The following is a 14,060-nucleotide window of genomic DNA, read 5'->3' as shown; positions in this document are numbered from 1 at the left end:
AAGGTTGTTATTGTTGGGATTAGGTTTATGCCCATAGAAATAAATGGAGAGTCCCCACAAAGAGATAGATGCCTAATCTGTGTGTGTGAGGGAGCTCCCGCGTGATCGACACTTAAAACGTCACTTTGATGCAATTCATTTCTCCCATGTGTGTGGGTATATAGGCAAGTGGTTTCACCAAAAGTGAGTAAGTGGTGGGTTTGGTCACATGTCCCAGGTCTGCCACTGGCTTCCTTCCCTCCTAGCACCTTTTTGGATCTAGTTTGCAACCTGGTCATTTTAAATGCAAAGGTGTGGGGGAGGGGTAAATGAGGAGGGGTAAATGAGGAGGGGTAAATGAGGAGGGGTAAATGAGGAGGGGTAAATGAAGCCAAATTAAATATGGGGGGAAAACATATCATCCCCTCCTCCCCAACACCGTGTTGGATTCAGTTTGCTATGTGGCAATTTAAAATGTGTTTGTGCGTGCGTGCGTTGATTAGGTATATATTACATTGTGGGGACCAAATGGCCTCCACAATGTAATAAACATGTCATCCAGTGCGTGCTGCTCACTGGCCTCATGAAAATGTGGCTACGAATTCCTGGTTGAAGACAGAACATTCCTGTCCTGCGTGCTTCATTTCAGCTGTCAAAGAAGTGATCAGCCAAGAGCACTTTCATTTAGAAGTGAGTGTTCCGTGAATGTTTAAAGGCGCTCTGGGAAGTCAGACTGGTTCAGGGAACATGCTGCGGAAGGACGGCAGTGTTCCCTCCACAAGTCCTCTACTGTATTTGCTTCCTTTATTAGGTCAACAAGAAAGGTTCAGGTTAACAGCTGACTAACATTTAGTGTGAGCCTGTGTATGTGAATCTGTTAACTGCTATGTTAACTGCTGCAACTGCGATGTATTCCCTGACAGCCTCATCACCCACCCCTCCCCCCCCCACCCCAAATCCTTACTCCTCCTACACCTCCAGCCTCAACAATTTCCAGAATCACTGGGAGAATCGACTGGAAATGTGAAAGCCAATCAATGTGTTTTTCTACTGTCACAATTAGAACATCTTACTAAAGGCTCTACTTTTGGCATGTAAATTTGAAACTATACCTACTCATTACAGCCTACATGCCAATTTGATAAATATTTCCCCAACAATCAGTTAACTGTATTTTCAAGAGGTATCTGGTGTGAGTCGCACGAGGGCTGAAACGGGAGGTAAGACAAATGAGCAACAGGTCTTAGAGATTGAGAGGGGCATTTTCTCATATGTTTCACATAACTTTTATCTGTACTTTTATAGGATTCTGTATTTTTAATTATTTGTTATCCTTCTGCCTTCTTTGGTGCAGTCTGGAGTCGTGGTAATTTCATTCCACTGTTTGAAATCTTGAATCTTGAATAATTGTTTTGGTGCTGGGGGTGGCACAGTGCTGTAGTGGGTAGCACTGCCATTTCACACCTCAGGGAGCTGGGTTTGCATCTCCAGCAAGGCTGCGTTTGCATGTTCTCCCTGTGTCATCCTGGGGTTTCCTTCTTGTACTTTGCAATCCAAAAACATAGTAAGGTTAATTGGAGATACCAAAGTGCCCAAACAGTAGGTGTGCCTGTGTGAGTGAATGGAGTGTGCGTTGGTGCCCCATCATGGGTTGCTCCCTGACTTGCACCCATAGCCTCTGGGATCGGCTCCAAACCCCCTGCAACCCTTCGTTGGGCATTTACAGAAGATGAATGGATGGAGTTATGGTGCTCTGGTTAACCATTAGGTGGGGTAGTTGAACAATTATGGACATTACAGTCATATATTGTTATTTTACATCCATAAGATTTTACATTATCAAACTACATTTAACACATCTCCGATATTCAAATATGTAGCCTATCTGGCTATTGTAAATCATTATTGCTCTTGTTTTATATTTATACGAGTAAATAGTTTTTTGATGGTTATAATTTGTATGCTGTTAATGATGCGTAAACCAGGTGCCTTTTTTGAAATGCTTAAGGTTACATGTTCATGCGATTCTAGTTAAAAAAGTTTATGCCTAGTGTAATGTTTATGGGCAGTCATCATCTTAGACTTTCTATTTAGTTTCTGTTTACTGTATGTTGTTGCATCCATAGCGTACACAAACATATAGATTTTTAAATAGATTCTTTTATCACCTTTTTTGCATAATTATTATTAAAATATTAACACTAGGGGTATTTTACAATTTATTAGGTTTCATAATTTGTAATGCGTGTACATTTTATTGCATGGTGGTGTGAGACTGTCTCTCTTCTACACATGTCTTTCCTGCTTTATGTTTTTCCTCTGGGTTTTCTGGGTACCTCCTGTGGTCCAAAGAAATGTAGTTTGGCAAATTGGCTTCCTTAAATTGCCCATTGTGAGAGGGACCAACATACCCCCTGGATTGTATCCCCTTCTTGTGTCCCATGCCGCCTCAGATTACCTGTAGGCCGAGTGTGACCACGTGCTGAATGAGTGCTTAGAAGACAAATCAATAGAACTTATGGAACAAATTTGTAGCCTGAAGAGGACAAATGTTGGAAAAGTAAGCAGGAAGAATTCCACATAAATCAGCTTATGTGAGCATGTAGGATTCGAATGGTGCATAAATTAACAACAGCTTTGGAAACGTATTCTGTGAAGAATCTGGATCATATGTACTTATACGAAAGAGAAGTGAGGGGAGTCTTGTCAAGCACAAGCCCAGAGGAACCCCAGCGACATCACGCAGAGACCCTGCCTAACTATCAACACGCTTCCCTGGGAATCCCGGTATGCAGGAACTGCCCGATGAAGGAAGCCCAGTCCTTTGGGCACCTTAACTCACCAGTTGATCTTGCTTGTGGTGCCTTGCCAGCTCTGACTCAGAATCACTGCTGGCTTTTTCACTTCTGTACGTATGTCACTCCAGCCAGACATAAGAGCTTCTTGGTTTTCCTGGAGTTTGACCTTTTCCCTGGTCTCCCCAGTTTTTCTGATGCTGTTTCTGCCCTCAGGGTATGAGACCTGCCTAACCGACCAAATGCCTGCACACGTTGCCTGTCCACCTACCACTGCCTTTGCCTCCTGACTGCGATGCTGTTTGGATTTCTCTGGCATTGACCTGTACTCTAACTTTGTCTTGCTCCTAATAAACTCGCTTCAGGAAACTGCTTCCACGCAAGTGTCCATCCAACCATACATTCCCCTCACAGTCTATGCTTTCTGGCAGTCAGACTTGATAGAATCTCTTTATACAATGCACAGAGCTTTATTATGGAAAATCTATATATGGAAATTTACAAATCATCATACTGTAAGCATGATACATTAGTTCAGTGCAGCATGTGCTTAAACTACTTCATCAAACAGTCTTAACTGAATGAATGATATTAAACAGATGCCAGTACGAAGCTGTAGGAAATATAGGAAGTGCAGAGGAAACCCCATAATCACAAAAACAGAGGCTTGAGCAGTATGATGGTTAGTTCTGTACAAACACACAGTTTGTTGTATAAGAAAAAAATATAACCTTATTTGTTTACAAAAAAAATCATTATAAACAGTAGCAAAATATTCAGTACAGTAGTAATACATTTGCAACATTCTTACAGAATTAGAGAAGTGTCCCAAACCGCTTTGTGAGCACTGTATAACTGTCATAGGAAAGTAAGATACAATAAGCAACACCTGAAGAATTGTTATGCATTTGTAACACGGCAAATTATCATTATAGACTAAGGCCGAGGGAGGCACAGGTGCAGTGGTGCAGTGGTGCAGTGATTAGCACCGTTGCCGCACATTTCTAGTGTTTGAATCTCCACCAGCGTTCCATGTATGTGGAGTTTGCATGTTCTCCCCATGACATCGTGGGGTTTCTTCTGGGTACTCTGGTTTCCCCCCACAGTCTAAAAACATGTTGAGGATAACTGGAGTTCCCAAACTCTCTGTGTGTGAGTATGAGTGTGCCCTGCAATGGGTTGGTGCCCCATCCTGGGGGGTTGTTTCCTGCCTTGCCCCCATAGCCTCTAGATGAGGTTCTGGACCCCCCGCAACCCTGAAAAGGATAAGTGGTTTCAGAAAATGGATGGCCTAAGGCCTATTAGTAAGGCTTTTAGGATCACAATAGTGCCCAGCCCCCCTGCATGAAACTACTACGTGCCCTCACAAAAAAAAATCTCTTCTTCCAGTTTAGGTTACCCAGTACAGGGTGGAACCTCTCATGGAGTAAGGTCACACCCTCTATTGTGATCAATTTGCCATTGCCAATAGATTAATAATTGTGTTTAATATCAGATCATATATAGTTCCTTATTCATTCATATTCAGTACAAAATTAAGGTAAGTCTGGCCTCTCTCCCAAGAAACCAAGGCTACGTGGCTAGGAACTACCTGGATGGAATGGCAGTTCAACACAGTATGCTCACATACTGTGCACAGTTTTTGGTTGTTTTTGGAATGTGGCAGAATCCTGCACCCAGATACAAGCCCTTACAAATGTAATACAGAAATGCAATAATGGTCCATTGCACTACGTGCTTCAGACCCCTAATAATCAGAACAATTGGAGATGGGACAACATTTGGATTCTGGTATTCAGTTATCGTTTTTATCAGCACTATAGGTCAGCCTGCATTATGCTCATGAATTTGCTTTTTCACAAGCATGACAGATACCACACCCAGTGTCAGTTGTTGTGTAAGGTACACGTAACATAAAGAGATTATTCCAAAGAATTTCAGGCAATCTTACACACAAAAAAACTCCTATAATTAGAAATGCTAATTAATTCCTTGCCATAATTTGGCTGTTAAGATGTTAACTGCTCCGTAACGTAAAGCTGTCGACAGGCAGAATGTTAACAGATTTTAAAATGTTTTCAGAAGGTAGTTAGACTGCACTCTCTGTAGCAACTTAAATTCACTGCTGTTAATGCAGCGGTTAGTCACTTCCCTTTTGTAGCAACCAACTTAGCCAAATGTTGAAATATATTGTGCAAAAAATGCAGCAAGTTGCATGCACAACATACTAGAACATCATAAAACACAAGTGCTTCACTATGGAGGACTTTCATAATTATGTACCAATGCTATCCTTGGAAAACTCTCAAAAGCTGTTTCTTGTGTTAATGCAGATTTTCTCTGGAATTTCTAGATTCCTCCAACAGGACAAATATGTTTGGTTTACTTGGACTGGTGTCTTTTAATTGCTCCAAATGTGAGTTTTGTCGTGTTTGCCTTGTTTGGCTTTGTGATGGACTGGCATCATGCTCAGATCCCTTCCTTGAGCACCCAGTCACTTGCAAAAGGTATAAGGCAACCAAAGACACACACAGAGCTACTAAACACACTGCAGTTTAGGGGGAAGTGCATTACTCAACAGAGGAAAGGGCCAAGTATGTCTCTTTTAGGCAATGTAATAAAATGCCCTAAGCAATGTTAGTGTAATCAAATTCACAATTGTATTGTCCCAGACTCCATGTATCTAAATAATATTTAGCCACTATCAGTTAAGCACAGTGTTGTGTTCACTCCTAATGTCAACTTGTGTATATGTGTTTTACATTTTCAAAAATATCTCAGTGTGTGGTTTAGTGCACTAAGCCTGTGTGCCTGAAATCAGAAGGTTGCTAGTTGAAACCCAGCCTCTGTGGGTCCTTGAGCGAGGCCCTTAACCCCCGACTCATCTATCCTTCATGCACATTCTTAATACTGATCAGGTCAAACCACTGCACAGTCCATTTAGCAATTGAGACACAGAACATTGGCCATTCAGGCTCAGTTTCCAGTCTCCATCAAAATGTAAGAGAAGATCTGCCAAAGGTGTGAGTAGAGGGTCTTCTGAGCAAAGACCTCTACCAAACGCTCCCTGCACACCCTAACTGTACTATATGTCTTCACCCGGATGCCCAAGACATACGGTTGTGGATTTGATGATTCAAGAACAAAATCAATCACCAATCCATAACCTAGGATGTTCTGGTGCTATGTGCACCCTTCTGCTCAAACATGGTGCTTGTATAGAAACAGAGCACCACCTGAGTTCAGATGGGGCAGGTTATTCCTCCCAATCACACCCATACAGGATTCACTGACATTGCCAATGTGAATGCCAAACTCCCCCTGCAGAACAATGGAGTCCCCGGGGGGGGGACCTTCCAGCAGCCTATCCTCAGTCTGCATACTTTGAACTGATGGTTGGTGATAACAGTCAGAATCAGTCCCCTGACTCATAGTTGAAGGGTGAACTGCGAGGTCTTACCGCCAAAACGAGGGGGTGGGGGGTGGGATATTGCACTATGAGTATATCCACACCCGCCGAACACCTCTCACTCCAGGCAACACCAGAGTAGAATAGAATCCAGGCCTGTCCCACCAGGGGCCTCATTTTTCAAACTTTGCACAAATATCATCAGAAAAGAAATGCACTGATGCAAAGAAAAATGTGGATTTATTATACCTAGTGTTTGCACATGTGTTCTCCAGTTGATCGGAACCATCTTGTAAATGTGCATATATGCATGAGCCTGAGACCCTGCCCAATTGCCACCTACAAATGAAAATAAGCTGCATGCTCATATAATATTCAGATTATATGTGTGGCTGCGTGGGCTAAGCATGTGTACCTGAAGTCAGAAGGTCGTTGATTCAAACCCAGCCTCAACACCTTTGTGGCTCCTTGAGCAAGACCCCTTCCCAGCTTCCTGGACGCTGCTATGAGCAGCAGCCCTTTGCAGAAATCTTACGATATATAGTGCAGTCATTCTTAGTAGTTTTACACTATTTTGTGCGTTTGTATTAGCTGTAAAACTACACTTCATTGTCTGCGTTCTTGAACTTTATGCAATGATAATAAAGTTACATTTAAGGATAGACTCACACATTTGGCCTGGTTGCCTTGCACTGTGCCTCAGCGCGACCGCTCCCCACTCTCCCGCTGGTCTGCACTTATATTGCATATAACGTTCAGGGCCCACACACGCTTTTGTCACTATCGCTCAGCACAACGAAGTTCATGATAAATGTCCTTATTTTTGGCTTAGGGACATTTCGGGTGTGATAACACACGACCTTCTTATAGATTTACTAAGTATGCCATGCAGTCATTTTCATTTAATCATGTTTCACGCATAAGAGGATCCAGCTTTGTATCAAATATTTTGGAGTTTTTGTGTGTTGCATCCAGCTGCTCCTGGATACTCCCATCAGTCCAAATTTTCAGCAAACACTGCACCCCTGCTGCAAACTAAAGTGATCCCTTTGCCACCATGTGCATGAGAACATGTGCATATGCGTATGTCAGTCGCATCGTTGACATCATCTCTGTGTTCCTTGCTCGGGGACAGTTATCAGTCACACTAGTGGTGTACCGTGCACAAGTGCAATTGAACTGTGCCCGGGCCCACCTCTTCAAGCAGGTCAGGGCCTGTTTTACTGTTCCATCCCTAGACGTGGTATGGAGCTAGTCGAACAAATTGAAATTTAGGTTAAATGTGCTCGGGCATGGTATGGATTGCCTAGCGTGAGTGCACCCTAGAAAAGTGTGCTGAGTAGCAACACATCGCCACCACAGTAAATTGCATCAGCACTACAAATCAACCCAAAAAAAAAGTGATCGTATCTGAAGACTGAGAGAAATGACTTGCTAAGCACAGGGCCAGTGTGACTTCATTTATCGGGGGCAAATCCACAGTATTAGTTCTAAACCATTTCAACTATTATTTACATAGATTGCCAGCACTAAGAAGCAAATGGCAATTTTGAAAATTGATGTTATTTATGCGATGCTTTGCAGTTCCATTTTACAGTTTTTCTTAGTAAGTTACTTCTTGTTGAGGCTTCCACAAGCCTCAGCATGTTTCTTTCTGTCGTTAACTCTGCTTTTCACCAACTGAAGTGACTCGACAACCCGACACACCCAAGTTAAGAGTCCATCGAGAAAGTGTCCTGTATTTGCCTTTAGCCTGATCCCAGGGCACAACATTTTAGCTTACATATATCAATGTAAATACTAATAATTAGAATAACAGTACATTTATTTCAGATCCAAGTGGCTCCTGCTCACCCCCATAGAACTGCCCTTGCAAACCAAGGATTGTTCTGCTAAGGCCCCTGTCATTGACTGCCGCCCAATTCACAATGCACTGGAACCCCAAAGCCCCCCCCCCCCCCCCCCCCCCGCAGGTGGTGGGCCCACAGGAGGCAAATGATAATCCTTAGCGAAGAAGCCTCAGTGACTAAATGAAGACTATCGTGTGAAATGGGGAGCTTATACTGTAATAGATTTTGTGTGGGAATTTTAGGAATTCCCATTAATAACAATAAATTAGGACACAGGGAATGAATAGGTAACCATCACCTAAGTCTCAAGAAGGAGAACCCCAAATCTAAATAAATATAATGCATATATAAATAAATTTTAGTGTATATAGATATAAAAGTAAAGATAGAACAAAAGTACTACAGAGCAAGTGAAGGTTCATGGAACAGATGAGCAGTTATAATCTGTAAAGATATGCCGTAATTGGTAGTAATTAGAATCTTTTTGGATTTAAAATACCACCTGTTTTTTATATTCGTATCGTGACTGAATGGGTCACTGTCCTTCCAACTCTTATTTTTTCTCTGCACAAATCACGCAATCCCTCTTTCTAAGTAAAGACTTCAATTAATATAAGTTCACAGTATATGGCTGTTTTAACTCATAGCTCATGGTGTCTACTCATGATTTATTTTGAATCCCAGTGAGATGGAAAGACCATTCATGTGGCACGTCTGGAATGTCCCACCAGGGGGTGCAATTTCCTCTGTATACTTAAATTCATGCCCATTGGTTATCTTAACTTTTTGTTCATTTCAATTGCTTGTTACTCCAATGAAATCTACACACCCGACAAAGTAATATACTTTAAAAAATGTTTTAGTTTTCTAAACTTTCCAAGTTCAAAAAAGAAATATAATTTTACATATTGTAATTATATAGGCCTACATTACATATGCCTGGATTCTCATTTGATAGCTCAAGTTTGCCTGTAGAATATGTTTTTCAAAAGATGGGTTAAGATAAGGGTAAACTCAGAAGATTCATTGTACGTACTTCAATATACGTGTTAATAAAGAGGGAAGTTTTGTACTGTTGCAGGGTAACAGAATCTTCACACTCACACCCTCGTGAAATGACTTATCATCTTATCTGATGATGACACATCAGAACTTTGACACATAAGTAGCTCTCTGAACATTCTGACTCAACGTTAAGCATTGAATTCTATTTTTATTTTTAATTTATTTTATGTCTTACTGTTGAAACTAGACATTTTTTAAGAAGTAACATGAAGGTTGGGGAAAATACAAATTTTTTGAGTACTTTGTAATTTACTATGTACATTTCCTTGTTTGGATCACTTGTAAGTTAATTTGAGAGAAGGAACAACATGAAATTCAACTTAAACAGGAACAGTTTTCTTCAAGTTGTATTACAAGCACTTTTGTATTTACATAATAATTGCTCTTTTATTGGAGTTATAGTGTATAAATACGGTACATTTTAGCATAATATACTGAGAATATCTCGTGATTTTCAGCACTGGCAATTTCATTATTGCATATCTGGCATTAGCACTTTATAAAATACATGGTAACGTTTTATATTAAGTGCACCTTCAGCATGCATTCATTAAGCATTCATAGAACACTCAATGCACCTTCATAATGCATTTAAAATGCACTCAAAGAACATGCATTAGGAGCATATAAGTACATTGCAACATGTCATAAAGCATTGCATTCATAATACAGTAACACTTAAGGCCAAGTTTTTAGCAATGTATAAGCACATTCAGTATGCATTATAATGCATTCGTAACGCATTATAAACATGGCTATAAATATTTATAAAAAGGCATAACACATTATAGCTATGTTTTTATGTATTATGACTACCTTATGAAGCTCTCATCTATTATGCACTATAGAATCCTTTATAATACAGTACAAAGCATCCTTTCTCTTATACAGACCATTATAATGTATTATAAAGGTATCTATAGTGCATTATAGATGAGAGCTTCACAAAACATTCACAATGCATAATTCACATGTGTTATGCCTTTTGGACCATTGGGGGGAAACTGGAGTTGAACAAGATATGACAGCTGTAATATACATTAATAACAAGCATTATAATGGTATAATCATTCACTGTTTTTTATTAATGCATAAGGTATGTTAGGGTGTTAAGGTATACTTATACTGCTTATGAATGTGTTTTGGACGCATAATCATGGTGCACTGAATTTTGTATGAATGCATAAGGATTGCATTATGAAGGGGCTGTCAATGTAAAGCATTACCAAATATATTTCTAGATTAAAAAGTGATTTAATTATCTTTTTTGTGCGCAGAAGAAATTTTCACCCATCCATCTTCTAACAAAGTATCCAGTACATAGCTGTGGAGGGATTACAACCTATCCCAGGCAGGATAGAGGACAAAGAGGGCATCCAGGACAGTATACTAGGCCATTTAAGGGCACACACTCACACCCTACAGCATTTTACAGATACCAATGCACCTAAGTGCGTGCCTTAGGACTGCAAAACGGACTATCCAATGAAAATCCATGCACACACAAGAAGAGCATGAAAATCCCACTCATCTACAGCAAAATTCAAACCTCCAGTGCATGAAGCATGAGGCAGCAGGACTTACTGAGCTATTGTGCCCTCATATGCATTTTGATCTCACTTTACATTTTCCTTTACCATGCACAACACATGACTCTTCACAAGACCTTTCAAGGTCACATAGCTTAAAAGACGAATGTAATAATGTAGTCATCAAGCACCTACAGAGGTATCTCTCTGCAGAGACCTGTAAAACCATGCACACAATTTGAAGTAATTGTGTTGTTTTTCAGTTTATGTGCATTACACATATTTTCTCATAGTAAAATGCTTTCACAACGAAATGCTTGAAAGAAATGCAGGCTGAAACCCTGCAAAATTTTGCAAAATACATTCAAATTGCTATCTGCAGTTTCACAAGCGTTACATTTTGTCACTTAGGTTCCAGATATTTCCTGCTAACTAACCTCACAGCTATCTTCCTCATTTAGAGCTTCCTCTTTGCAGTGCTGCCCTATTAATGATCGGACGCTCTGCCTTATGTGCATTGTTGTCTGGTACGCCAAGAGAAGTTCTGTCTGAACTGAGAACACAATCAAAGGGGCTTCTGGGAAACAATGCAACTGAAAAATCTTCCAATGACAGTGAAGCTCAAGTTAGCAGCATGAAGTGAAGGTAAGTTAGCAGCATGATGATTTAAAAAAATCTTATCAAAACGACAGTAAAATTATACTGCGTTTGCATTGACAGCACATAGTACGTTAGGTGAGAAATTACTCTTTAGCTCTTACGTTGTGATTCTTTTAGTGAAAGTGAAAATGTAGATAATGGTTTCATTGTACTGCTTGGAACAGAGCAGAACTGCACACGAAATAAACCACTTTCATTATGGTTAATAGCTCGAGGAAGAAGAAATTTAAAATTGAAAATATTTCAGTTTTCTTGTTTTAAACTTTGATTTTTCTGTGTCTTGCAAAAAGCATAGCACAGCCTAAGAGTTCCCGCAGCACAATCCTCATAGTAATACCATACGTTTTTTTAAGGCAACGTGAAATTCATTGACTTAATCGGCATGTTGAAAAAATGTCAAAAACCTTCTCAATAAATATCTGTGATGTAAAATCACTTTTACCGGTAATACCCAAATTTGGAATTCAGAGCAGATATTTTATATTTTCACTACAAATGAAACAGACTGTTCATTTAAGGTAATGCACAAGCTAGAAATATTTAATATATGGTAATCAGTAAAAATATTAAATTGGTATTATATTGATTTTGAATTAAAAGAATTTTTGGTGTATTGTTTAATGCAGAATTTTTCATTTAATGTATACCTTTTGTTTTTCTATTTAAAGAAACAGGCCTACATAAAAGTATTGTAATATTTTTTCGGAATAATCGATGTGCCATTCTTTACCTTTCAGGGGTTTGAAACTCGTCAGTACAGTCCATCCAAAAGGCCTCCCACTTAGTGTATTTGACAAGCTGAGTTGGACACTCGGTATGTCAGGGTGTCAGTTTGTCAAATACCCCAAGTGAGAGGTCACTTATCGCCATGATCATATCCTGAAGTTCCCAGACAACCAGATTCAAAGTTATCGTCGGAGACACAACCTGTAAGCTTGCAGTTATCTCAGAGTACAGTTTGGAATCGGAAGTTTACTAACAATGCACTCTTTTCCTTATAGAACATTCTCCAAGCTGCTTATGAGACATCTGTTTGCACAGTTTAATATGTCAGAGTGGAATATTTTTGTGATTATATTTAATACGTTTATACCAGAGGAATCCTATTTCTTGTCACTTATGTCAATATGAAACACTTGAATAAAATCTAAAATAGGTTTAATAATGATTGTATGATATGTAAAATAAAATACTTTTTGAAAAGTAACATTGGAAAAATATAATGAATTCTTGATATTTTTGTTTTAATTATTTTTGTTAAAATAAAATGTAATCTTGGCATGAAATGACACCAGGACAATTAGGTACATCATAGGGTTAATAAACAAACTTCAAAATGGAGGACTATCTTATGGTTTCTTTAATGCCATAAGCCATTTAAGGCTATCAATAATGGCATTTCTGGGGACTTCCCCTCATATGCAGACTTTGAGTAAGAGAGGATGTGTGTTATCTTGTGATCAGATGGTTATATATGGAACATGTGTGCCATTGTAGAAGAGAACGTGGTCATAAAGACAGTCACCCCAGGCAACCAAAAGACATGTCAGCCTTGAGTTACTCCTCAGCCCTGAAATGTTAAATGATATTTTACTTGGAAATTTACATTTTAAAAGAGCTATAGGGCCGGGGTTTCTGAGACCAATACCATCTACCAGCCCCTACTGACAACTTGAAATTAATCATAGTGAACTGGCCTTTCTGATCCTATATGGTGTAGTACTTTTACTCATTGACTTGATATTGAAAAGGGGCATATATTATCCAGTGAGTAGAGTGAATAGGCAATTATTTCTTGCCCTTATATTAAATACTTTAAGGTTTCACTCTCTCAGCCCTGAATTATGTTTCTTGTGTTCTTTCCATTCGTATTGCTCTGCAGTGGAACAGGACACTATCAATTCTGTTACGTCCATGAAATATCCACATTAATATTTCAGTTATTTCTTACTATGTTAGTATATAATAAACTATTTATTAGTTGATTCACAATGACTGGGTGTGCCAGCCATACTATTGATACTGTCCTGTTTATTTTTAAAGGAATTAGTTATGTTAGCCTATTTTTTTATTCAGGTGAATATTTAGCTTCAAATTTTATTTTAGGTCTTAAAAATTGACCACGGTCTGGACCTCATAGCTGGCTGCAGTGCAGTTTTCTTTTCAGGGCAGGTATGACTTTGGCCTAAGTGGGGGTGTCATGTTGCATCAGTGGGTGGAGTGAGTACCTCATGAGCCCCCACTTTATGTGTCCACTTTGCTTGTTCTCCCCCATTTGTATGGGTATTCTGGTATCCTGTGGGCCAAATATATTTGCCCCAAAAAAACAACAGAATGCGCAGAATTACAAAGTGAAATTAAATACTTTGGAATATCACATATAAATGAAAGGAAAAAGCCACACTGGGCTATTTCCTTCCGTTATACATGTACACCGGGGGAAAAGCATTAACATAACCTATGGATTTGCACATACTATATTGCAATATACTTACAAAGGTAGCTGAAAGATGAGCTTATTCCTCTTCCTGTTCTTCAACGGTAGAGTTCATGGAGGGTCAGAATATCTCGGTGGTACATGCTGCCACCTGCTGTGCTTGAGTGCAAGTAGAATTACTCCAGTAACACAGCCGTCCCGAAATATAAGACAGAATACTATGACCTGCCATGATTTTTTAATACGAAAAAATATCCCTTTAGAACAACTCCAACAGTCCTCTAGCACAAGGCCCTCTAATAATCTGCTGGAATACTTTGTAAAAACACACATTTT

The 14,060-nt window shown here is 39.5% G+C and overlaps 1 long non-coding RNA gene across 1 annotated transcript; it reads left to right on the top strand.

Moving 5' to 3' along the window:
• The first annotated feature begins 11,050 nt into the window (after positions 1–11,050).
• Positions 11,051–12,628, top strand: LOC125713514 (uncharacterized). Its single transcript, XR_007383608.1, has 2 exons — positions 11,051–11,272; positions 12,025–12,628. It is a non-coding gene; the product is annotated as an uncharacterized LOC125713514 (long non-coding RNA).
• The last annotated feature ends 1,432 nt before the right edge of the window (positions 12,629–14,060 follow it).

Source organism: Brienomyrus brachyistius, chromosome 18 (genome assembly GCF_023856365.1).
Source record: "Brienomyrus brachyistius isolate T26 chromosome 18, BBRACH_0.4, whole genome shotgun sequence".
Classification (NCBI taxonomy): domain Eukaryota; kingdom Metazoa; phylum Chordata; class Actinopteri; order Osteoglossiformes; family Mormyridae; genus Brienomyrus; species Brienomyrus brachyistius.
This window is presented reverse-complemented; position numbering and strand designations above follow the sequence as displayed.